The sequence below is a fragment of the Tenrec ecaudatus genome, chromosome 4 (genome assembly GCF_050624435.1).
Source record: "Tenrec ecaudatus isolate mTenEca1 chromosome 4, mTenEca1.hap1, whole genome shotgun sequence".
Lineage (NCBI taxonomy): Eukaryota > Metazoa > Chordata > Mammalia > Afrosoricida > Tenrecidae > Tenrec > Tenrec ecaudatus.
The window spans coordinates 158,053,728-158,080,191 of NC_134533.1; positions in this window are offsets into that span (position 1 = coordinate 158,053,728).

A 26,464-nucleotide genomic window follows, 5' to 3' on the forward strand; every position below is an offset into this window, starting at 1 on the left:
TTGGGCAATTCTGGGAAAGAATTGTCTGACCCCCAAAGGGGTCGCAAGCCACAGGTTGAGAACCGCTGTCCTATAAAGATTTACAGCGCAGGAGACCACACGTAGGCTGGCAGTGAGTCGGAACCTCAGTGGATTGAGTTTGGTGTACAGCCGCAGAGGGAGCTGGGAGCCCGGTCTCCATGATCAAGCTTCCTGAGCAGAGTGCTTTCAGGGTCCAGTTTTATAGGCCAACGTGAATGAGAGGTGAGGTGCTTTCACAGTAGGAATTGTTTCTGGAAACAGAGGGGCGTCTCAGTTAGTCAGCTGAGCAGGAGAGGTTTACCTCCACCTCTAGCTAACTGGTAGAGGACAAGCGGTTTAGCTCACTGATGAGATAAAGAAGAGACATCAGGAGGGTCTAAGGCTGGCCCAAGGACCCCTAGTGGTGCAGTGAGGCCAGCACTGTGCTGATCCCACCTACCAGCTGCTCTAACAGAGAAAGACGAGGCCGGCTGCCCCGGCAAAGATGTACAGCCTAGGGGCCCTATGGGGAGTGTCCCTCTGTCTGGCAGGGTACTGGGAGAGGGACTCTCTGCAACAGCAGTGTATGGATGTAAGTTAAGTCTGACTTTGTCATAGGTAAACAAGGAGCCCTCTGTAGAAGTCTGGGTCTTTGAATAAGCCATTTTCCAGAACAGAAAAAGAGTGTGGAATTATTTCTTAACAACAGCTGTTGTCGGAGAGCACAACTCAGAACTCACTGCCATCCAGGTGAATCTGACTCCTAGTGACCCTATCGGACTGAGTAGAACTTTCCCGGTCACTTTCTGCGACTGGAAATCTTTACGGGAGTAGAAGGTCTGGTCTTTTTCTCGCAGTTTTGAACTGCTGACCTTGCAATTAGAAGGCCAACCTGTAACCCTCAAAGTCACCAAGTCTCTTTCCAGAAGGACAGGGCTCCAACGAAGTTCAACAAGGTTAATGTATGTGTAGGAAGTATACATTTTCTCCCTGGTTTACAATAATGCTTCCTGGAGTGCCACGGTTGTGCCAATAGGTAATGTGCTGCTGACTGAAAGGTGGGTGGTTCGACTCCACCCAAAGGCCTTGTGGAAGAAAGGGTGGGCAATCACAGCCATTGGAAAACATCCTATGGATCACTATTCTCTTCATGGGGCTCCAAGGAGTCAGAACTAACTCACGACTGGTCATCCTTTTCTCCTCTCTACTCACCTGAGGCCTGTGCTGCCGCTCACCAGCCTCTGCTTTCACCAACACTGCAAGCTGAAAGTAGGAAATACCAGAAAGATGGCTGCTGTCTTTTCTAACTATGCAAACACATTGGACTGTGTGGGTCGTAACCTGTACACAGATCAAGAGGTAGATGTTCAAACACAACAAAAGGATAGTATTTGTTTAAAATCGGGAAACGTGTGTGTGTGTGTGTGTGTGTGTGTGTGTGTGAAGATTGGAGGACTACTCCTTAATAACTTGTGATATGTACATGACACAAACTTGATTGCTGAAAGTCCAGGAGACCTTAAAGCACCTACTGATGAAGACCAAAGGCTAGAGCCATCAGCGTGGACTACACCTCAACATAAAACTAAAATCCTCTCCGTAAGGACCAAAAAGCATTACAATACATGGGATAAATGGATTGCCAGGAATTTCATTTTCTTGGATTGATAATCAGTGCCCATGGAAGCAGCATTTGAATTATGAAGTTGTCCAAGAATACTGACTGTAGCTTGGAGTCTCAGAAGGATGAGCAGATCTGACTCAGAAGAAGTCCTGCCAGAATGCCCCTACGAAGTCAAAGTGTGAGACTCCTCTCATGTACTTTGGACACCTTACCAGGTGGGAGTGGAGAAAGTGCAGTCTTTTCCTTGCTTGAAAAAGTAGATAGTTGTGTTAGTCCAAGATCACTAGAGAAGCAAATCCTGAAACATTCATATGTGTATAAGAGAGAACTTTATATCAAAGAGTAATTGCACGTTAAGGAAACATCCCAGCCCAGTCCAGATCAAGTCCATAAGCCCAATATTAGCCCGTTTGTCCGATACCAGTCAATAAATTCTTCAAACTCACACAACACATGCAATGATGCCGAATGCAGGAAGATCACAGGCCAGTGGGTGGAAAGTGGTGTGGATCCAGTGGTAGTGGAAGCCTCTCAATGCTGGCGTGGGTCTCTACATGGCTCTTCCAGCTCAAGGGTTCTGGCTGCATCAGTGTAGCTCCATGTGGCTTATCAGCAGGAATGTCTGACAGGGAGACAAGTAGAGAGTGTGTCCTGCCTCCAGGGAGGAATACAGGAGTTCCCAGAATCCTCAGGAGAAGGCATGCCCACACGGAGGTCTCATTCGCTATGGCCTGATTGACAGGCTAGACTCCACCCCTTCACAGTTGCTAATGAAAAAAAATGGAAGAACTTCAACAAAATGGCTTAATACAATGGCTCCAACAACAGTCTCAAGCGTAACCGTAACTGTGAGGATGGTGCAGAGCAGGCAGTGTTTCGCTCTGTGGTAAATGGGGCGGCTGTAAGCCAGAGCTGATGGAAGACGCTTAACAGCAACAGCCATGTCCTGGCACCTGGCCCGGGGACTAGGCAAGCAATGAAGGTTTGGGAGTAAATAGGCTGGCACCTGTAGCTTTGCCTGTACACATACTGTTAATGTAATCTGTTATAATTAACATGGAGCAAAGTGCCTAACCTGGGAGGAATAGCATTCCTGACACTCCTTAGAAGGATTATTTGAAAAACATGAATTTTTAAGTTTCTGTTTATTTCATATCATGATGACTCCCCAAAAAAGAAAACCTGATAGCCAGTGTACATTGACTTACTTTTCAAATATCACAGTTTAGAATTTTGGCCTTGTAACGTACCTATCGTTAACTTACCTGAACGAAAGCAACAGAGTATGTTGTGGATATCAAGAACCGGCCACTAGCCTCCTCAGCGTCCTGTGATCAGAGGTGTCACGTGTCACCACTCGGCCACATGCTCTGATGAGGCAGGTGCTGACCTCTGCCCTGCGGCATCCAAGGGACCCACAAGTTACTTGGAAGCCACCTGGTATTCCCAAAGGACTGAGGCGCGGGTGTCGATGGAAGCAAGCACTGCAGCAATCTCCTGGACTTATTGTTACCTGCGGAAGGTTTGTGTAGCCAGAGGGAGAGGTGTCCTTTGTTTGATTTTTTTAAATGAATAAAGCCCTCAGGTGACATTTCTTTACTGTAAACCTAACATCATCACCGGGAACCGAATTTTGTTAAAGCCTTTGGTTGCGTCTATGACCCCCATAACCATGTGTTGTCATTCTTATGTCTTTTTCTCCAGTTCCTACTCAAATGCATCTGTACATTCCTCAGGTCACTGCAATCATGGCATAAAGTCCTTGTCTTTTTCACCTGCTTAATGATAGTCTACAAACATTACCCACATTGGTTCAGTGTTTTCGAAAGTATCTTATGTTCACACCTGACTAATCTTCCACAGAACGTGGTACTTGTTCCAGGGATGTTTCCTGCCCCGCTGGCTGACTTCGCTCGCCTCTTCATTCTCACTGCACCTGGCCCTGGTCAGACAGCAGCAGAAGTCTTCCAATGCAGTTGTCTAGCCTTAACGCGGTGCTAGCTAAGCCGCGTCCCAAAGGCCTTCCTGTGGGATAGGAATAGTTCTATTTGGAGGCCAGTGGGTTGAGAGAATTCCTCCTCAAATAGATTTCAGGAGCTCTGGCTCTCATCTGCACATCTCTGATTCTGGGTATCACTCTGGTTCACCAAGGCTCTGAGCCGCCTTTCAGAAGAATCACTTGGTTGACTTTAATTCCGCTTTCCCAAATGTTTCTCGGTCATCACAGAGCTCTTCCAGGTGCACCTGATGAACAGCGAAGGGAGCATTCACATTCCTCAGACCATGGCCTGAAGCAGCCCTCCAAAGACTGTCTCTAACCTCAGTCTCACTAGTCCAGGGACACTTTCCTCCAGGCTTACCACTGATTTCATAGCTAAACTTCCAAGGAAGTACACGGACGTCCACATAGTCTTGTTTTAGCTTCCTCTTGTTTGCTGCCAAGTCCCTGGACCGCAGCAGTTCTGCTCTGTCTGCCAGGGTCCCTAGGAGTCAGAGGAGCTGTTGCTTAGAGGTGGTTAGATCACATACTCAAGGAACAAGAGGTCTGGTGTCTGCTGCCATCTTTTTCACTGTCTTTCTGTATGGCCTTGAACAAACTACTGCCCATCTTCCTACACCAAAGGGTGGTGAAAAAAGCAGATGGTGTCTGGCTATCGATTGGAATAGCGTCTGGGGTCTTCAAGGCTTGTATTCAAACAAGCGGCCATCAAAGTGAGGCATCGACTAAGTGCACATGGAAGAAGCACACCAGCTTGTGTGGTTCCAACAATGACAATAACAAAATCCAAATATGATTAAAGGGAAAGTATCAGAGCTTAAATTGTGAATGCCCAGTTTGTAGAAGTCTATGGAGGACAGTGGGAGCCCAACATCCATCTGCAGAGTATCCAGTCAGATTAAGCCTCTGGTAGAACCCCACTGGCCACAGCTGAGGAACAAGAACAGCTTTGCTGTTGGACAGAGATTATTGTAGACTTGATGATGGTGGATACAACTCTGGGATCGTATTACTCCTGGTCAGTTGACCTCCCTCTTGATCCAACCTGAATTTGCTCTAGGTTTTAATATTTCTCATTTGTTCCACATCAGAAATTTCTTCTCTGGCTTATTTTAATATTGCTGGTGGTCTTTTCTTCCTTACTCTTTATTTTTATCTTTATGTTATTATTTCTTTCTCTTTCATTTGGGGTTTGTTTTGTATTGTTTTTGCTAGGTTTCCCATTTATGAAGGATGAAAGGAGTGGATGTGGATGCGCAGAGACAATAACTGATGCAATGGTTTTTGGGGGGTCAGGGAGGGGGAGGAGAATTGGGGGAGCAAATAATGAATGTGGAGCAGGAGGGAGCACTAGAACCCAATGTGATGGTGTGTAGACAACTGATGGTGTGTAGATAACTCTTTTTTAAAAAGCAGCTTAACTACAGAAGTGTTTGATGTATGAATTTTATATCAAACTAGTTTTTAAAAGAAAAAATGGACTTCAGTGAAATAGGCCCGCATTATGTCTATGGACTCCAATTGATTGTCTAACTGATACCCCTCACAGCTTTTGTAGTCGTGCTAGAAGCATGATTGGTTTCCTCTCTGATGTCAACCTTGAACTACTAGAGATCTATCTGTACGCATTTCCAGGTATCCACAGAGGCCTAATAAATGGTCTTTTCCATATTGCGCCTAATGTGCCATTTTCACCTGTACCCTACAAAATGGGGGGGGGGGAAGGTTGCTTCTTGCTTGTGCTACATCATCTTTCATCATTAAGGAGCCTGCTAAAATGAAAAAAAAATTGGGAAAATAAACAACTATCTGTCTCTGTCTAAAAAGAGGTCTCGGCGAGGTGTTTCTGGAGGATAGGCCGGGGTCTGGGAGGACCACAAAAAGAGAGTGGTTGTCCTGAGGCCTTTTCATTGGACTGGACTGGAGCCCAGTTCCAGGAGCATCTGTCAAGGAGAGCTGGAGGACACAGAGAATTTCGGAGTCTTTATAACCTCAGGCCCTTCCCACAGGATACAGTCATTCTTCTCAATGGTCAGGGATGGTCTTTAGCCACAGGTGTGGTGAACATGAAGGGATTCATTTCGCCTTTCTTAATCATATGTGTTCATCTTAGAGGAGCCTCAGTTTCGTCATCTTTAATATGAAAACACTCCAACTTCTAAATGAAATCAAGTACTTCAAAGGCCTAGAACACAGGAAGCACCGAGTCAACCTACAGCTTTCCCCTCCCATTTTCCTTTCCCAGGTTACATAAATTCCAAGTGTCTGTAGATGACAAACTGCCAAGGTTCAATAGTCGCTGCCAAGAGAGCCACTTGAGCATTAAATGACTCTTCAGGAAAGGCTTCAGTTCCAGCTAAGAGACGTGGGAAACTGGCTGGTATGCCTTGTCAAAGTTCAGCTGCTTAATCGCGTCATTTCCACTTACACCTGGGTTTCGGTGATGTTGATGAACTATACAATAAAATCAAGAAAGTAGTAAGTGAAATTGTAGATGATAAATTCAAAACAAAGGATGGTTTGGGTACATGCTCAATCTTTGAAAATCTACATCTTTGAATGAAGCTTTCTGCTTCTTCTAAAAGTCTTCTGATGGCAGATATACATAAAAATGTTACTGAAATATACAATCTATTCAGTAACCTAAACACACCAGACAGAGCAGTGTCTTCGCTTAGCCCACCTGTTCACACTCCCCATAATATGTTATTTGGGTTCAATTTCACAACTGACATTCCAGCCATTGGTTCATTTCTATGCTCCATGACTGTCTTCTTGTGTACAGTGTTGGTTTAAGGCATTATTCCTTCTTATTCCTAATATACTTTTAAATATGAAATTGACAAGGAGTAAAGTTGATGTGAGAAATATTCAGCCGAGTTTCTGTGTGTTTGATCTTCAGATCTTTGCATCAGTCATAACAGGCAGATTGTCAAAAATCCAGATACCTGAACCTCATCGAAACCAGTTCATTCAGAATCTCTGACAGTGGGGTTCATTAGTCTACATATTAAATAAGATACCTTATTTTATATCAATCATTTTCAATGGTATTCCTCAATTTCTAAAGGTATCACGCCATTCCCTTAAAGCAAGAGCCCCAATATGGCTTTATTAGAACCAAAGCAAAACAAAAGTCACTGCCATCAAGCCAATTCTGGCTGAACGGGCTGCTGATCACAAGGTCAGCAGTTTGAAACCACCAGCTACTCCGAGAGAGGAAGATGAGACCTTCTATTCCCATAGAGATTTACAGTCTCAGAAAGCCACAGGGTCAATTCTACTCTGTCCTATAGGGTTGCTATCAGTTACTAGGACACTTCATTATTTTAGGGCCATGCCGTTGACAGGAAAAGGCTTCCCTGTGTCTTCCCATACTATCTTAACTAGCCTTGTCCTCAGCTCATTCCCTACCCCACTCTCCATTTGAGATGAGCTGTTTTACCTGCTCACTGAAGGCCAGCAGGTCCCCTAGAGGACCACTGGAGCTGCCATTATGAAATAGGACGTGGAGTTGAAGGGTCTCCATTGCCATGACACCCAGGACGCCATTGGGATGTTTTTTCTATTTTAGGAGTCTTCCAAAAGTCTGTAAGAAAGTGGAATGAAAAGTTAACAAAAAAATTTCCCTGAACCCTCTGAACAAGTATGGTTTCTGATACCCAGCAAATTTACTCAGACTCCTCTTCCTTCTCCACTACTTGTCTATCACTTTATCATACTTCAGTGGTTTGCGTATCACTGTGGTGCTGGAAGCCATGTCACTGGTGATTGTTGTACATGCTGCGCCTTTCACCAAAAGGTCATTGGAAGATAAGGCCGTGATGGCGACAACAAATTTCAAAGAAGCATTATGCTGGACTAGATTCACTATTGCTCTTTTCGATCGGCAAAGTCATCCTTATTTCCATTGTGTGAAACCACCCCCTTCTCTCCCACTTCAAGGTTCCCTTGCCAACAATCCATGTCATCCATCATCCTTCAAAACATCCCTCGAGGTACAGCGAGGACCTAATTAACCTGCCGGTTTATTTCTCTCCAGGTTGTCCTCAGCATCCTAAGCATAGGGCTCCTCAATGCAGGTAGGGCCAGCTTTCTTCCCAAACTATTAAGCACACCCATCTCAAAGATTTCTTTCAGTCAGTGGATATTTATTGGGCCAGTCCTATTTACCAGAACTTTATTAGGCTCTGAATTATAGTAGCGAACAAAACCAACAAATGCCCCCCTCCTTGTGGAATCTGTATTGTGTGCATGTCCCTCCCGATGAGATCATAAGTTCCGTAATAGGCACTATTCTATTAGTTTTGTATCCTTCTGTAGGGTTTAATAAAAATGCTTAAATCCATCAGAGAAAATGTGACACAAAACTTTTAGCAAAACTATATCATGTCTTAACTTCAAAGCCTAAGTAGAGGTTCTGGTTTTTCTAATCATTTAAAGTATAAAAGTAGAATTAAAAACAATTAAATACACTGCTATAGTTCCTCTATGTGCTTCATATCCATGCTTCAGCTCCTGTTTAGAATCTAAAATCCAAATGGGTGGAGGAGGGGAATAAACAATTACGTTTAACTCTTCCATTGTTTTCATATGTTCGAAATGGATTTGTATGTCACTAAAGACTTCTCAAGTCCATTTCAATTTTAGTTTTCCAACCTTTTTTAAGCTATTCAGACCAAAATCTGGATCCAAGGATTAAGAAATCTGGAAGGTTTTTCTTAAGGCTGTGAACCTTTGTTCTTAGTTTTTGTTTGCTTGGGGGGTTTTTTGCTTTGGGTTTTTAAAGAAGAAGCATATTCTATATAACTCTTCAATTCTGTAGTCTAACATGCTGCTCTTAATTTCCTCATGGTTTCTTCCTTAATAGCCTCAGTATGCTTATGAGAACAGCTTGACCAAATTCCCAAATTTACCCCAACAACGTTTTTCCCCTCCAGAATCTATCAGGAGCTAAAACGAGACGATTACTGGATCACCTTCCCTCCTGAATTCAGAGCACCTTTAATTTGAAGACCTTGATGTGAATATAGTGAGAATGAACTTCATATTCACTGAACAAGTATGATTTCTGATACCCAGCAAATTTACTCAGACTCCTCCTTCTCCACTACTTGTCTATCACTTTATCATACTTCAGTGGTTTGCGTATCACTGTGGTGCTGGAAGCTATGTCACTGGTATTGCAAACACCAGCAGTATCACCAAAATGAACAGGCTTCAGCCATGCTTCCAGACTAAGAATAGACTATGAAGAAGGTTGACTGTCCACTTCAGTGGAATTAGTCCCTGAAAATCCTATAGGAGCATCAACACATTGTCAGTTATTAAAACCTAATAAATAGAAGCAGAACATTGTCAAAAATAGTGCCCAAAGATGAGCTCCTAGGGCCATTATATAACTGAGAAAGAGCTGCCTTCTCAAAGCAGAGCCCATCATAACAAATAAATCAAGTGAATGAACTAAAGCCTGTAGGAATAAAACCCTTGGGAACTCCATTTTCTGTTGGGGCAAACTCAAAATGAGAAGAAATAACTGCAGACACCAATTATTAATCAAAATCTGGAATGTAGTAAGTATGAATCCAGAAAATTTGGATGTCCTTAAAAATAAAGTGGAATGCATAAAGATTGATATTCTAGGTGTTACTGAGCTGAAATGGACCAGTATTTTGAATCAGAAAATCATATTATTTACGACACCGGAAACAACACAAGCATGAGGAATGGTATTACATTCATAGTTAAAAAGCATAGTTCACACGCTATCTTGAAGTACAAGGCTGTCTTGAAGTCTGTGATAGGATAGTGTCTATCCGCATACATACAAGAACATCTGATCAGTACAACTATTATACAAATTTGTGCACCAACCACTAAAGCTAGTGATGAAAAAATTGAAGAATTCTATCAACAAGTTCTTAGTCTGAAAATAGTCCAACATGGGATTAAAATGCATTGAAAATTATTGATAATTGGTATGTAAAAGTTGGAAACAGAGCGAACAGAACAGTAGTTGGAAAATATGATCTTGATGATCAAAATGAAACTGGAGATGGCCTGGTAGAATTTTATAAGATAATGACTTGTTCATAATAAATATTTTTTTTCAACTGTACATAAGGTAACTATCTTCATGGCTTTTCCAGATGAGATATTCAAAAGCCAAACTGACTACATCTGTGGGAAGACACACTGGAGAAATTCAATATCAACAACTGAAACCAGACCAAGGCCAACTGTGGAACAGACCATCAATATCTCTTATGCAAGTTCAGGTTGAAGTTGAAGAAAATGAAGACACACTCAGGAGAGTCCAAATGAAACCTAAGTCTATCCCACTTGAATTTCAAGAACAGTTTTGATGCATTAAGCACTAGTGAGAGATCTGAGAAGCCATCGGATGACATCAAGGTCATCATATATGAAAAAAAGCAAAAGATGATTAAAATATAGGAAAAAAAGAAAATATCAAAGAAGATGTCAGAAGAGACTCTGAAACTAGGTAAGGTACATGGTGGAAACGATAAAGTCATAGAGTTGAACAGAAAAAAATTCAAAGGGCAATTTGAGAAGACAAAGTTAAATATTATGATGAAATGTGCAAAGCCCTAACGTTAGAAAGCTAAAAGTGAAGAACATGCTCAGCACACCTTAAACTCAGAGAACTAAAGAAATATTCCAGCTTTGAGGTGCAATGCTGAAAGATTTCCTGGGAAAACTGTTGGATGATGCTGGAGGCCACCAAAGAAGATGGAAAGAATACACCGTCACTATACCAAAGTGAACCAGTCACCATTCAATTATTTTAAGAGGTAGCATTTGAGCAAGAACCAATTGTACTGAAGGAAGCTGTCCGAGCTGGACTGAAAGTACGAGCCAAAACCAAGGCCCCAGAAATTGATAGACTATCACGTCAAGTGTTACCGTAAGCTGATGAAGCACTGGAAGCACTCACTCATCTCTGCCAGGAAATTTGGATGACAGCTACTTGGCCAACTGATTGGAAGAGATCCATATTTCTACCCATTCCAAAGAAAAGGGACCCAAGAGAATGTGTGAATTATAGGACAATGTCTGTAAAATCACATGCAAGTAAAATTTTGCTAAAGACCATTCAGCAGTGGTTATAGCAGTGCATCCATCGCGAGCTGCCAGACACTCAAGCTGGGTATAGAGGAGGGTGTGGAACAATGGAGACCATTGCTGATGTCAGATGGAGCTTGGCTGAAAGGAGAGAATACCAGGAGGATATTTGTTGTGTTTCATTGATTATGGAAAAGTCATTGAACTGGGTGGATCATAACAAACTATGGACAGCCTTGAAAAGAATGCGAATTTCAGCACACTTAACTGTGCTTATGTGTAACTTGTTTGTAGATCAAGAGGCAGTTGTGCAAAAAGAACAAGGGAAAACTACATGATTTAATATCAGGGAAAGTGTTTCTATTGATAGTGTCACTAAGTCAGCCAACGGTATATAATTTAAAACACTGCTGAGAAAAGGAAACTATATGAGTACAGGTCCGCTGTGGATTACCATCTATAAATTGTTGACTTGCACAAGTTAAACTCTTAAGTAACTTGTACAAATTAATTCTTAAGTAACTGAACACTATTTACAAAAAATGGGGGTGCTGATAGAGCAAAACTTTCAATAATATTCATTCACAACAGCAGAGCCACACCAACCAAATCAATGCATAAATAATAAACCAAGGAGAGCATTCAAGTAGTAACCCTAGAGTAATTCCAGACTACCATTCAAGGCAAGTGCTGTGACCCAGGGAGACAATTCATAATTTATGTTCTCTAACATACATGTTAGAGAACAGTTAGTTCTTATGGCATGGCCCTGCGTGATGCTCACCCTCATGAGTAGATCACTGCAGATGTGGGCGCTGTAACAAAGTGACGGTAAGCAGCTCTCAGCAGGAATAGGATCTGCAGTCTTAAAGGCCTTCAAAGAAGCTGCCATTGAAGGGAGGCCTCAACTAAGGCCACATGGAAGAAGCACACCCGCCTGCGTGATCCAAGGATTGTGCATAATAAAACCCAAATCCGAAGCCTGGAATGGTGTCAGAGCTCAGATTGTGAGCAATTGATTTGTGGAAGGCTGTGGAGGACAGTGGAAGCTCCAACTCCCTTCAAAAGGCCCACACATGGTTCCGTCTCCAGTGAACGCCCTCTGACCAGAGTTGGGGGAGGTGATGAACCTTGTTGGCAGACGGAGAACATGATAGCGTTGTTTATGGCAGTTGTGGTTAGGTTAGAATGTAGTATCTTGCCATTTGATCTCCCTCTTGAACCATTTAAAAGTTGTTGCAGTTTTTAAAAAAAGAAAAAGTGAAGAGGAAATACCCTTGGATGAAGCCTCTGGCAAATCACCTCTGACCATCGACCAGAGATACGCATAGCCTTGCTCACATGCAGAATGCGCTTAGGTTAAACTTTACCACCTTATCATCTAATCTCCCTTTTGGCCCATTTTAAATTAGTTATAGTTTTTAATACTTCCTGCTTTCTTTTCAGTTAGGGTTTCTCTCTGTTTTACTTTGTTATTGTTGTTAGGGTGATTTTTTTATGATTCTTTTTAAAAATCGGGAAATGTGTGCATCAAGGTTGTATCATCTCGCCATACTCATTCAATTTGTCTGCTGAGAAAATAACCAGAGAAGCTATATGATGAAGAATGCAGCATCAGGATTGGAGGAAGGCTTATTAACAGGCTTGCATATGGAGATGACAAATTTTTGCTTGCTGAAAGTAAAGAGGGATTAAAACAGTTGCTGATGAAGATCAGAGATTGCTGCCTTCAGTGTGGATTACAACTCAATGTAAAGAAAATCAAATCCTCACACTTAGAGCAATAAGTAACATCATAATTAATGAAGAAAAGATAGACGTTGTCAAGGATTTCATCTTGCTTGGATCCACAATCAATGCTCATGAACACAGCAGCCAAGAGATCAAATGATGAATTGGATTCAGTGAATCTGCTGCAGAGAGCCTCTTTAAAGTGTTGGAAAGCAAGGATGTTACTTTGAGGACAAACGTGCACCTAACCCAGGCTGTGGTATTTTCAATCACCTTGCATTATCAATACAAGTTGGACACTGATTAAAGACAATAATCTTGTTTCTGAAAACCACTAAAAGTACTGATAAAATATACTTTCATCTTTATTAAAAATATCAATAAATCTAAACATTATCAGTTCAAAACTTAGAATAAAAGAGATCCCAGAAAAGTAGGCCAAGCACTAGAAGCTGCTTTTGGTCTAAGGCATTTGTCTACTTGAACTGAAAACTGAGCCGGGGTTTGATAGAGCTGTGGGGTAAGGGCCTGGAAATGAGAGCCCAAGGCCCACTGAAGGTGGAAATTCTAATAGAAAAATAACCATATCAATCTTGGACCAGAGGGCTAAACCAGAGCTGAAGCCATTTCCTCTTACATCCTCAGGGAATTGCAGAAAAAGTTGCTTTAGTCCAGGAGATGGCAGGGCGTGAGGAAAAGAGAACTCAAAGTGAAATCCAGTTCTGGGCAGGTATAGTCAAATGTGTCGCCCTGAATTTGTGTTTAGAGTGGTACCAGGCTCATATCCTATGTAAGCTCCTAGAAGAAGCAAATGCAAATCCTCTCTAATGGAAGGCAACTTCCACATGTCAGCCCTTTAAGAATCCTCAGACATCATAGTTCAAGTGCTCGGAGAAGCGCATGCACACAAAACAAAGCACTGAGATCAACAACCAGCAAGCAGAACAGACCCCACGCCCTCAGACTTCAGATACTGGAATCACTACACACCAAAGTCCACCCTGCCGCCATCAAGTCCCCGTTGACTCAGAACGACGGTCCTAAGGAGCTCTGTGAAGTTGTCTGTCTTTCTGGGAGACAGAACAGCTGGTGGGTTCGAACCGCCAGCTTTGTGGTTGGTTAGCAGTCCCACACTTAGAGCAGTGTCTCCGACATATAAATTATTAAAATGAAATCCTCAAATTTAAAGACAGTTTGAAAAGTGTGAAAGTAGTTGAATCCATAAGAAAATTATCAAAGAAGCAATTTCCCCCCCAAAATGTCAAAGTAGATTTGAAAAAGCTGAATAGAATCTTTTGAAAGAGATCTACGGAGATAAGTGTTCATTTCAATCACAGATCTCAACTTAGCTCCTGAGCCCCGATTTCTACCGATATGGAAATTTCAAATATATAGTTAAAGGTAACTCAATCATCATCAGTTTAAACTCAGTCTCTACTGGGTAAATACTCAGTGAATTTTCTAGCTTTCTCTCCCCTTGTCCTCTAGTCTAGTAACAGTGGCTTACACATCCCGGGAGGGTGCATTTGTACATGAGGTCCTTCTGCTTGGTACTAACCCTATTTCCCCCATTCTTAGGCATTCAATAGCCTCCCTCCTCCCTGCATCCCTTTATACAAGTGCCCACACTCCCATCTCCACTCTGGTTACCAAGTTCACTCCAATAACTCCTACATCCAAGCGACAAGACTTCTTTAGGTTCACTGATCTGCGGTAATCCTAACCAGCACCCCTAGGCATTATGGGAAACCTTCAACTTCTGAGCTACACTCTGAGACTGCAAGGTCTTCATGAAACTGCCTCAAGCCTTCTCTGCCTATGTCAGTTCCAGGGAAGCTATATTTTACCACACAGGAACTAGGGGAAGCTTTATTTCTACAGTCAGACCTACAACGTTATCATGACCTTTCATCCTTCACTGTTTGCCCTCCTCTCTACCCAGACTTTGTACCCATCCCCAAAATGATCTGTCTCCTGTCTCGGATTTAGGAAAAATACTCAATGTTTATTGAAGGATTCTGCCTGGTTTTTATACTTACAAATTCCATGATTTCTGACCACCAGGCTTTGCTCTTGATTCAGCTTTTAGAGTTAAAAAGAAAAGAAATAATAACAAAATTAGGGCTAACAAGAGCAAGAGTCATAGGAACCTAGCCTTCAGAATTGAAAACTTTGACTTTGAGGACTGAAAGGGGCCCATGGCCACTTTCCCGAATCCCTCCTCTAAGACATGCTCTTCTCCAAGGCCGGGAACTTCTAGGAAGAAGGAAAAACACATTTGGCGCTATTTAAAAATACTATTCTGTTCCCTAAACAACCTTCTTATCCAGCACATACAAAGAGAAAATGTATTTAACGATGAAGCTGTTCTGGTTCTTAGCTGCCATCCAGTGAGCACCCAACTCCTGCCCCTGTGACCACACACACATTGGAAAGAAATACTGTCCAGTTCTGCCCCAACCCAAGATTCGTTGCAGATCCGACTATTGTGATCCAGGAGGTTTTCATTGGCTGATTATCATAAGTAGAGAACCACACCTTTCTTCCTAGCCCATCATAGACTAAAAACCCTGTTGAAACCTATTCCGTATCATAAGTAGCAGGTGGCTGTGTATGAGATACACTGGCCAAAAATAGAACCTGGTTCCTTCTAATAGAAGGTGAGCATTCTACCACTGAAGGACCAATACAAAAATAAGTTTCATTTTCCTGTGACAAAAAATGACAGGGCCACAGAGGGATCTGATCAGCCTATCGGTTCAAAGGGCACACCACTACCTATGATTTTATAGCGCAGATCTCACAGCACCTCAAAAATCATGCTACTGAGAAAATATAAGAGTTAGAACTGTTAGCTATGAGAATAGAATCAAGTTTTTTAATCTTGAGATTTAGAGTGCTGTATGGTGATCATGATTGTGTCACCCCTGAAGTCAACAGAGAGGAGCTGTTTTGCATGGAGCTCAAATCTAACTCTACTCTCATCTAAAAATATTAGATTATATAACATTATTAAAAATAGTTTGGATCCCATTCAGGTTGAAACTGTTTTCCCACAGAAGAATGCAAATTCTAAGCTCTCTCATTCCTTCAAGGACTCAAAAAAAATAATGGAGAAATGGAGAAGGTAGATGAAACCTGCCAACTTTATGTTTGGAAAGAAATTCAGAGATGATTTTCCTGCCAACAGTCTTGGGTATAAACCAAGTAGATAAAGTTATCGGAAAAGATTAATTGGGTCCCAATCCATCTGCAATTGAGCTGCTACTTTTGGTTTGCTGGCTATTCATGTCTTAGAAGAGAGTACCGTGCCTCTTTTCAGGTACAAGTGTAAGGTCCCCCCGCCCCAGAAGATGAAATTGGGGGGAAAGAGCATTTTAAACCACTTATTAGGTACCTGTCTTTTTTTCTTCTTTCACACATCAACTCAGTGGCATCAGCGTCTATTATGTATGTATACATCTAAAATAAACAGTGAAAAAACCTCACTCACTTCCAGTGAGTAAATTCCAACTCATCGCAAGCACAAACTAGAACTGCCCGGCGGCAGTAACTCCTTACAGAAATAGAAAAGACTCATCCTTTCCCACCGACTGGCCGGTGGCTTAGGGTTGCTGACCTCTGGGTCATCCGCCCAACTCAGAATCCACTCTTAAGTCAAGGGGACTCTTGCGAAAAGTGACAAAGGGCCCCCCACTACCGCTAGCATGCCAAGAACTTCACCTCAAGCTAACATGTATAAAACCCAAGCTATGGAGATTCCCGTTTGTTATGCGCTCTGATAATCAGGATTAGAAATCGTTTCAGAAAAGTGGACTCATGTTCGAGTTGGGGGTACGGGAGTCATGAAGACCAGCGTTCTGGTTTCCATAGCAACCATGGCTCTGGCTGTGCATTGTATGTTATTCAGCCTGTGCTAGTGTGTGTGTGTGTGTGCGTGTGCGTGCGTGTGTGTGTAAATAAGATATTTTCCATAGGAATTGTGTTGTTAGGTGCCTTGGACTAATCACAACTTATAGTCATGCCATAAGAATTGGGTTCTCCCATTGATCTTGTTTTGATAAACTTTTGCTTGATATAGCTTGCCTTTTGGGAATTCTGTGTGTGTTACAGAAATATTTTTGTGAAGCAAGTCATGACCGACAGCATATTTTTAAAATCAAAGACCACATGTTAGAAGAGCTCGAATCTTTCTCATTTACAACGATCAACTAACAGCCTGCCCCGGACTTCCTTGATAGAAGTCTTCTTTTGGATTGTATGCTTACTTCCGAAATGAGGCTGAGTTTTACAGCATAAGGGAATATAGTTCAGCTCTGGTAAGGAGCCCCAGCGGTGTTGTGGATTAGGCATTGGGCTGCTAACTGCAAGGTCAGCAGTTCAAACTACCAGTAACTCTGCAGGAGAAAGCTGAGAGTGTGTGCTCCTGTAAAGGTGTTACAGTCTCAGAAATCCTAACGAGCAATTCCACTCTGTCCTTGAAGGTCACTATGCGTCTGAACGGACTTAATGGCAGTGGGATTTTTTTGTTGTTGTTTCAGCTCCATTTGTCCAAAAATCGGGTATCCGGAGTCTACGTAGTAACACTTCAGTACCGTCTGACTGATTCTGACAAATTGGTTGATTGGGCACAATGGAGTGATTGTACCAGATCCCCGTGCGTGACTGATGGGGCTCTGTAGTACAATGACAAATTTTGGGTGTTATTTTGAAGATTTACGCCCACCACAAAAAGACAAGTTCTGTCCCAATTATTCTGGAGTCGCTTGCTCAATGGCGAGAAATCCCTTGCATTTTTATGTCCACTTATTAATATATTCAACAAATATTTATAGAGTGCCTACTATATGCAGAGAGCTCTGTTGACCTTGTAACCTCCCCATAGACCATACCCAGCCACCAAACCCTTAAAGTAAAATTAAAATGGCTACTGCCATGATTTTCTCTTCCGCACAGTATTTCTCCAAAGACTTGCTCTGCTACTTAGCCTTCTCCAGAGGCTTCTGTTCCCCCTCCTTGTCCCACTATCTCTTTTATCAAATATATTTTCATTTTATGTCTACTCCCTAGTCCTCCTCTTACTGTTTCTTGCCCAGAATTACCCAAGTGCTCCACTACTGTCCCACTTAGTTTTTCTGTTCCTTCCTTCCTTTCCTTCTAACCTTCATCACTCTACTCACGAAGTGCTTTCAGGTGTTTGTGTCAGTCTGGGTACTTTAGAGAAACAAATTCACAGAAACTCATGTGTAAGAAAGGGTTTTATATAAAGGTTAAGTGCGCATCAAGAAAACAGGCCAACCCAGTGCTTCCAAGCCCACAAGTCCAACATTAACCCAAATGTCCAACAACAATCCACAAAGTCCTCCTCCCTCTCACAAAACACACACTAAGACGCCTACTGCAGGAGGAAAGTCGAATCAGTGAATGTGTAAGCATCTCAGGGCTGGCAGGGGTCTCCACATGGCTGCTCCAGCACCCAGGGCTACATTGGGGTACGTACATGTGGCTTCTCCTCAGGGATGTCTCGCAGGAAGTGAGCCTTGCCAGCTGAAGCAGGGAACTGGCTAAAGCAGCTACACCCTGGTCCGACCGTCAGAAAGCAAGAGACCCAAGAACTAGAAAGGTGAGCCATTTATCACTGAGCCATTTATCCCTCCGCCCTTCAATTAACCCCTCATGTGTTTATAGGCCAGCTTGGCACAATAAACTAACTACCTCAGGTGTTCAAAAATAGAGGTACTCAAGCCAGTATGGGGCTTTTGTCTCCAAATAGCTCAAGACTTGGTGGAATTTAAGAAAATCGTTTCTCAAAGTTTGATGGTGTTCAGAAAGTAGTTTGAAACCTGAATTTAAGTTGTTACATTCTAGGTTCTTTAGACTCTTTAATGCCACACATTATCTATCTCTCTATCTCCAAGGCCTAATAAAATATCTGGAACACAGTGGGCTTTCTAATCATTTTATTGAATGTATATATGAATGCATGCATGAATGAATGGAAAAATGAGCAATTTGGAAATACAACCAAGTTCAATTTGAAAATCTGTCTATAAAATATTGAAATATAAAATTCTAATGGAACTGCTACTCATTAACCAAGATTGTACAATAGCAATACTGAAATGGATCATCTAAAATATTTTAAATAAAATGGGGTAGAACAATAACTCCTTTGAAGATGAATGCTATGTATTTCATTTGTACAAATTAAGGCACAGCTGTAAAGCCAAAACTTACCGAAGCAGATTGCAAATACCACTTGATTGTCGTCCTTTGTATAGTGTCTGTGATGGTGCAATTAAAGCTTGATCATCATAGTGGTCTGTGCATGATAATTAGCGGAAAACATAGCGATTGAAGACGCATGCAACCTTCACCTGGCATGTTGGGCACCACACGGCCTGCTTGCAGCAACGGCCTGTCATGGTGGCTTGCTTACCATTTTCCCCTTTGTTCTCCTCACAGAGCTTAAATTTGGGGATCCCACAAAATTCCACTTGTGCATGGCCATGGTAATTTTGTAATTATTTTCCAAATGAGCTCCTTTGAATTTGTTGTTGCTGTTGTTGTTATGCTTTTCTGGAGCACAGCATCTAAATGTGGGACTATGTTCTCTGGAGCCAAAGAGTGTCAGCCGGCAATGGAAATAGGTATTGGTTCTACTCCTCCGGGAAAGACTGCTTATTCAGTGTTTGTAAACAAAGCACATCTCTTTTGTTCTTGTGATTAGAATACTCTTAATTCTTTTGTTCCATTCAAAGACCTTCAAGGTACAACTCAGAATTTTTTTTAAATTGTCTCATAATCCTAGTCATTAGCACAAGATTTTTTAAAAAGCAGAAATAAGCCATCCAGTGTACTGTGTAGATGATGCACACCCCAACCTATTTGCTTAATAGATGGAGAAACTTAGAGAAGGTATTCCACCTGTGTGAGTCTCATGTGACAATGAAGGATTGGCTTCGGAGACTTCTAAGCCAGCAAAAACAAAGGCAACCTCCAGGCGATGAGTAGACACAAGAACTGCAGCATGACCCCAGACACCCCAGCCATCACGCAGAGAACGTCAGACCAGCCACCACTTCGCACTATTCTGAGATGGTCTGAATGAGTCGGAGCCAACTCACTGACAACTAAACGCTGGAAGGCCACTACTATCTCTAATGTTTTATTACCCTCCCCTTAGGAACGTTTTGTTTATTTAAACGAGGTAGGGCTTAGCAAAGTTGACTTTGCTTTGTTATTTTACCTCATCTGCATTAAGTACTAATTTTTGAGGTACTAGCCCTCCAATCTCCTTGGAAACTTGGGAAAGATGGATATTTGTCTGTGTCCTAAAGGGCTGGTGACCTAGAATGAATATACTAATGTGATCATATTAATTGTAATGGCTTCTATTCTTTGGTCATAGCAGCCTGGGTGGTATAATGGTGAAGAATTTAGCTGCTAACCAAGTTGATGGTTCAAACCCACCCGCCGCTTCACAGGAGGTGAATGTGGCAGCCTTGGAAACTGCAGGAGGCAGTTCTCTGAGTCTGAATCAGCCCAACAGCACCCGACAACAGCACTGTCTTCAGAGGACTCATGGACTCCATGTCTCTGGGCTGTCCTTGGCCTGCCTCACAGGTGCTTCATCTGCCTGTATCCCATAGATTTGAGTGTCCACAACCCCTGGGTAGCCCAGGTGCCACAAGATAAAAATGAAAAGCAAGATGGTTTACTAAAGAAGCAGTGCGTACCTCTCGGGCCTTTACAAGCAGTCTCTGGCCACTTATTTAATCGAAAGACAAGATTCAAACAGAGTGCCTTTAAAAACACAACCCCCGTGCCACACTGCTAGCAAGGCTCAGGAGACAACAGAACAGCAAGCAAGGGATGATCTTGACGTGTATTGAGTGAGAAAAAAAAGTGCTAGATACATGAAACACTCTACAGTGAGCTGGACCAGAGTACTCTCTAAAAGGGACATTTCTGGATTGACTTGTGATCATAATGGCAAACATGCTCGTCTATAGCGTTCCTTCTTTATGATTCTTTCAGCAAAGTGTTGCGCATGTGGGAGGCGGTGCCTATGTGGTGGGGGGAGGGGGTGCCCTTAACAGAGAATATCTGTTTCACAATTGCCCACACAATTATATTTCACGTAAATGGTGTTGTAAAGAGGGGTCTCTGTATCTGAACATTTCAGCTGCCAGAAGCAAGAGGTCCTGTTGAGTTCTAGTAGGGGGGCGTGGGGGGGCTCTCAAAGGTTGTCCTTTGAAAATAAGTTGCCCATATTCCACCCAGCATGTGATTTTAGAACTCGGTGTGAATGTGGACAAAGAGCTCTGGCAGCGTGCATGGCTTCTGACAGGAATACGGAGGAAACGGATAGCACTTTGGAAGCCGAAACTGCATTTGTCTTCACGCACTTAATTTCCAAGGTTCAACTAGGCAGATTTCATGATGCACAGTTTCCGTATTCCTAAACTTGTTTTTTAAAAAGTACATTTTCCAGTTAAATGAAAGTGTGATTTTCAAAAACTGAGATATAATAGGCACTTGGGATGACCTTTTGAAAGTGGTAGACGTGTCAGTGAAATGTAGTCAATGACATTACTTTACTTGCATTGCCATGTAGAAACATGGCAATTCTTCCTTGAACAATTGTCAGTGTAATTGACAAAGTACATACATTACCCTGTATCTGTTTGCTATCCTCTGAATACTGAGGGATAGAGGGGGAAGCCATTGTTTGGGACCTTAAGCTGAATTCGTGGCTCTGCTTTAGTCCACTAAGAGATTAGAATCTGATGCGGTGACTTTCTGCTTGGTCTGCATCCAGGGAGAAAGGTAAGCTGTAAGGAATCAGAAATTTCCAGGATGAAAGTTTCAGTCTCAAATAGGGTTCCAGGGTGCCAGTAGAGTGGGTGAATAAGGACTCTATTCCATCAACATTTTCCATTGAGGAAAATTACTATTCAAAATTATCTTCCATAAATGTTCACTTTCCAAAATAATTTTTCCATTATTACCCTACAAACAATCAGTAGAGGAAGAGTTAAGATAAGGCTTAACAGTAAGTGATATTTAACAGGAGCTTGGGATGGATTTCGCCCAGGATTTGTAGCTGACCTATCACAGAGATCCAGGTAAATTATGTCACATAGAAACTGTGGGGTTGCCCTAGAGGTCCCACCGCAGAATAGCCGACAATCTTTTAGAAAAATTGGATCCCCAAGCAATCTCAAGGCAAACCCGGACACATATTTATCTTCTAGTGCCCTGGGACATTTCAGAGGCACCGATGTGTCTCAGCATAATGCAGTTCATCCGTATGAGCACTCACCACGTGGATGGAGTCCACTTACACTGACAAGCCTTTACTCTATTAAACAAGAAACAAAGGAATTCAGGGAACTTGGGGTTTGTTTCTTAAGGATCTCTGGTAGTGCTGTGGGTTAGGCATTGACCTACTAACAGCAAGGTCCATAGTTCAAATCTACTAGCCACTCCATGGGAGAAAGATGAGGCTGGCTGCTGCCATAAAGGTTTACAGTCTTGGAAATTATAAATTTGGGTTACTATGAGTTGGAAGCCATGAGTAAGTGAGTGCATTCTTTCTCCTGATTGAACTAACTTTGGCCCAATGCCACTCTGCTGTTGTTGTGGGCTTTCAAGTCAACTCTGACACACAGAGACCTTAATGTGTAACAGAATGAAATATTGCCTGGACCTACGCCATTTTTAGGATCATTGATCCATGATGTACCTTTTTAGTAGCTGATCTGTCTTAATAACATGTCCGGAATAAGGAATTCTCCTGGGCTTAAACTCGTGCGACTTACCAGTTTCCAAACACACTCCCCTTTCGCTGATCTCTGCATTTTTGCACATTCTGGAATACCAGTCTGCCATTCTTTATTTGGTAAGCTCCCACTCATCCTTCCAAGCAAAGTTCAAGTCTCTTTTCCTCTGGGGAGGCATCTCTAATGCCCTTTCTCAAGGCCCTTCTTGCCCAGGATCAACTAGCCTCTAATGCACCTGACACAGAAGTACTGCCGGGTCTGCCTTTCGTCTGCCCACAGCGAGCACAGTCACCATGTCTCTCTCATGTTCCACTCTGAAGGTTGAGCTGGGGCTCAGAAAATATGTGGAATGGATGAATGACTGAGTGAATGCAGCTATACAAAAATCCCACTAGGACTTTAGCTCATTAGAATGAAGATACTTTGACTTATTTATTATCGAACCAGTGTACTGATGTTTATGATCCCCAGAATCTCCTATTTAAATAAGAAAAATAAAAAAGTAAATTCCCTGACCTCTAGCAGTCATTCAATATATAGTAGATGCATAAATGAACACTTTTTAAGGATAGGTTATTTTTGTACTAAGCAATGATATTAGAAATTAAAATGGGAATTTCCTTTACAGAATAGAATCTCTTCTGCCCCTAAAAGGCATCCAGTCAAGAGTACTTGGACTCTGTTCCCGAGGGCAAAGGAATCAATAGAACAAGTTCAGACAGGACTTGGCAGCAATACAATTGTAACAAGAAAATACATCTAAAAATTTTTTTTTACTTTTACTTTCACAACCTTCTTTCATGAGGATGCAGTCTTGAAGAGTGTAAGATGATTAGATTACAAATGGAAAGAAAAAAATGACACAGTTAAAATGTGTAAATGGTTCACCTTTGTGACGCTAAAGTAAGCTTTTTAGAATTAAAGGCACATCTGGGTCAGCCAAACATAACATAGAACTAAGAAGAGATGAGATGAAGAGCCAAGCCATCGGTCCCTTCCCCTTCCAAAGAGAAGCAGCAGGTGCAGAGATGAACCAGCCTTGGGGCCAAAGGATAAGCACAAGAGGACTTGACCTGGGATAACACAGGAAGAAACTTAGAATGTGGTCAACATTGGAACACTACATAGTACCATTGGGGTTCAGTGCCAGGGGAAGCTGGGATTACTGCGCACCACACAAAACAACACTTCAGAACAGAATGAGTCTTCCAGATCACTTCACATAGCTCAATCAGAGCCTGTATAGAGACCAAGAGATAATCAATCTAACAGAACAAGGGAATAGTGTATGGTTTTCAATCAGGAAAGGTGTGAAGCAGGGTGTAGCCTCTCACCATACCTACTCAATCTAAATGTCAAGCAACTCATCATAGACTCTGGACTATATGAAGAAGAACTTGGCATAAGACTTGGAGGAAGGCTTATTAATGACCTGTGATATGCAGACCTGGAATAGAACCTTGCTTGCTGAGAGCAAGAGTACTTGAAGCACTTGCCGATGAAGATTTTAAAATTCCAATCTTCAGTATAGATTATAACGCATTGTAACTAAAACAAAAATTCTCACAACTGGACCAAAAACATCTGATACATGGAGAAAAGATTGAAGCTGATTTTATTTTACTTGGATCCATAATCAATGTCCCTGGAACCAGTGATCAAGAAATCAAACAACATATTTTGTTGGGCAAATCTGCAGCACAAAACCTCTTTAAAGCGCTAAAGAACAAAGATCTATCTTTGAGGACTAAGGTGCATTTGACTCAAAACTTCTCAATGCATGTGAAAGCTAGACACTGAATGGGAAAAGCAGAGATGAATGGAGGCAGTTGGATCATGGTGTTGGAGAATAGTATTAAAAGTACCATGGACTATCAGAAGGACAAACAAATCTGTCTTAGGAATACAGCCAGAATGCTCCTTAGAAGTGAGAACTTTAAGATTGTGTCTCATGCACCTTGGGCATGTTATCAAGAAAATCCAGTCCCCAGAAAAGGACATCATGCTTGGAAAAATCGAGTTAGCGGGGCAGGGCTTTGGGTGGGGGCGGGAAGACCCTCGAGGAGATGGACTGGCACAGTGGCAGCAATAATGGACCCGAGCAGAGCAAACAATTGCGAGCATGGCGAAGGACTGGGCAGTGATCTCTTATGCATAGGGTCCCTGAGAATCAGAGTTGAGATGAAGGCACCTAACAACAAACAACGCATTAATAATGACTCCACAGCGATGACGTGTTGGATCCTTTCCTCCGGAACTGAGAAGCCAGGAGAGCTGGATTAAAGGATAAAGAGTAAACGTGAAGTCCCCCAGGAGCAAGCCTAAAGTGCTTAAATAGTGAAGGGGTAACAAGAGAAACAGGGGTGGAAAGGAAGAAAACGAATAGGAATAAATGGTTAGATGCATGAATACTTGTTTGCATTCATGAAAGGACCTAGTTCTTTAAAAGCCATATGCTAAATGCGACCTTGGATTCTATTTTTTCCACAGGCTACACCAGAAGGATGTGATGTGGAAACCCCACTAAGTGAACTGGGCTTTACCTCAAACTCAGGTGTGGCCCTTGGTGTTAAGGCTGAACCTCCTTCGTGTTTCATAATCAGATGGCTGCTGTCCCAAGGCTATAGAATTGGGGTTTGCTGAACTTTGGTGTTGAACTCTTGCCTGGAGAGTACTCAATGAATGGAAACCGGAGACTATCATATACTTAGTGTTTTAATGCTCTCCTCACTTTATTATGGCATGCACTAATCTGGTAGGCATGGTTCCTCCATTGTGAAGGAATGTTTTTGGAAGTTTTACTCTATCACTAACCTCATTGCTTGTATAGAGTCTGGTCACTTGAGAGTTTAATCCACACAACTCAACCATTCAAGTATTGAGCTTCATAGCTAGCCTACAATTGTATAATGTCCATTTATCAAGAGTGCTTTAACTTCTATACCCATGGCTAAATTAATAACTATCAATAGAACTGCCGTATGCCCCAGGAGGATAAAATAAAATAATAATGTCTTTAAAGTGAACCAGAGATATATATAAGTTATAGGTATGTGAATGGATTGGGGGCCCGTACTTAATTCTAGCCCCAATCTGAGAATAATTCGTTCTTATGACAAGGTCCTGCTTGATACTCACCCTCATGAGGAGATCACCGAAGATAGAAGTGCTACAGCAGAGCGTGGCAAAGAAACTAGATGGCATCTTGCTATTAGAAAAAATGGTGGCCATTTGAATAAGCAGCCTTCGGAGTGAGGCGTCAGTGTTTTTGTTTTCTTTTCTATGTTTTTCTGCATATGAAATCTAGGATGGGTAGAGCTATAGAGATGGGACTTTGTGGTGAGAAAAGTTGTGGTGAGGTGGGGACCCAATAGAGTGGGTATGAGAGGGAAGTAAATGATCTTAAGTTGTTTATGGAGATGTCTATACAGCTCTTGTTAAAATGATTATAGGATGTATGAAATATATGCCAATAAGAGTGTTTTTAAAAATTTTAAGGTGAAAACCAAGGAGAAAGGAACACTATTTTATTTTTTAATTATTATTATTAGTTGGAATCTAATACATATATCATACTATTCCATATTTCAATCACATCAAGTAGTATTGTACAATTGTTACCACAATCAGTTTCCAAACAATCTTTGTCTACCTGGACTCCTTGACATGGTCTCCCTTTTACCCCTCCCCCCACTGGACTCCCCTCCCTTCCCCCCGAACCCTTATTCGACGGAAAGACAGAAAGCATATAGCACGGCTTCAAGAGGGTGACCTCCATTGACAGAACACCTCTGAGACACACTCTACTATGAACAAGCAAAAAGCAAACAAAACAATACAAAGCAAAAATACAGAAAATTTTGGAAACCAGATCAAGTCTAGTCTGTATCATAGGGAGGGGTCTACTGACAAAAGTCAGATGTATGCCTTTTCCCTTCTATGCTCCTCTCTCCCAAGCACTCTGGTTGATGAGCACTTTCCTCCCATCCCTCAATTTTAGGTAGGAAGAGTTCTCCGGAGGCTTATTTCCTATGCCGTTCCCCCAGTGCATCTTGGGCTCCCACTCATCCATCGCCTGCCGTGCACAGATTCCCACGGTTCAGCCTCTGATAATGATCCCTCCTTCGACTTCAAATGATGTGGATTCTAATCCTTCGATGACTGATGATGGTGTGCTTCTTCCACGTGGACTTAGGTGACCTCTTATTTAGATGTCTGCTTGTTTGGAGAAAAGCC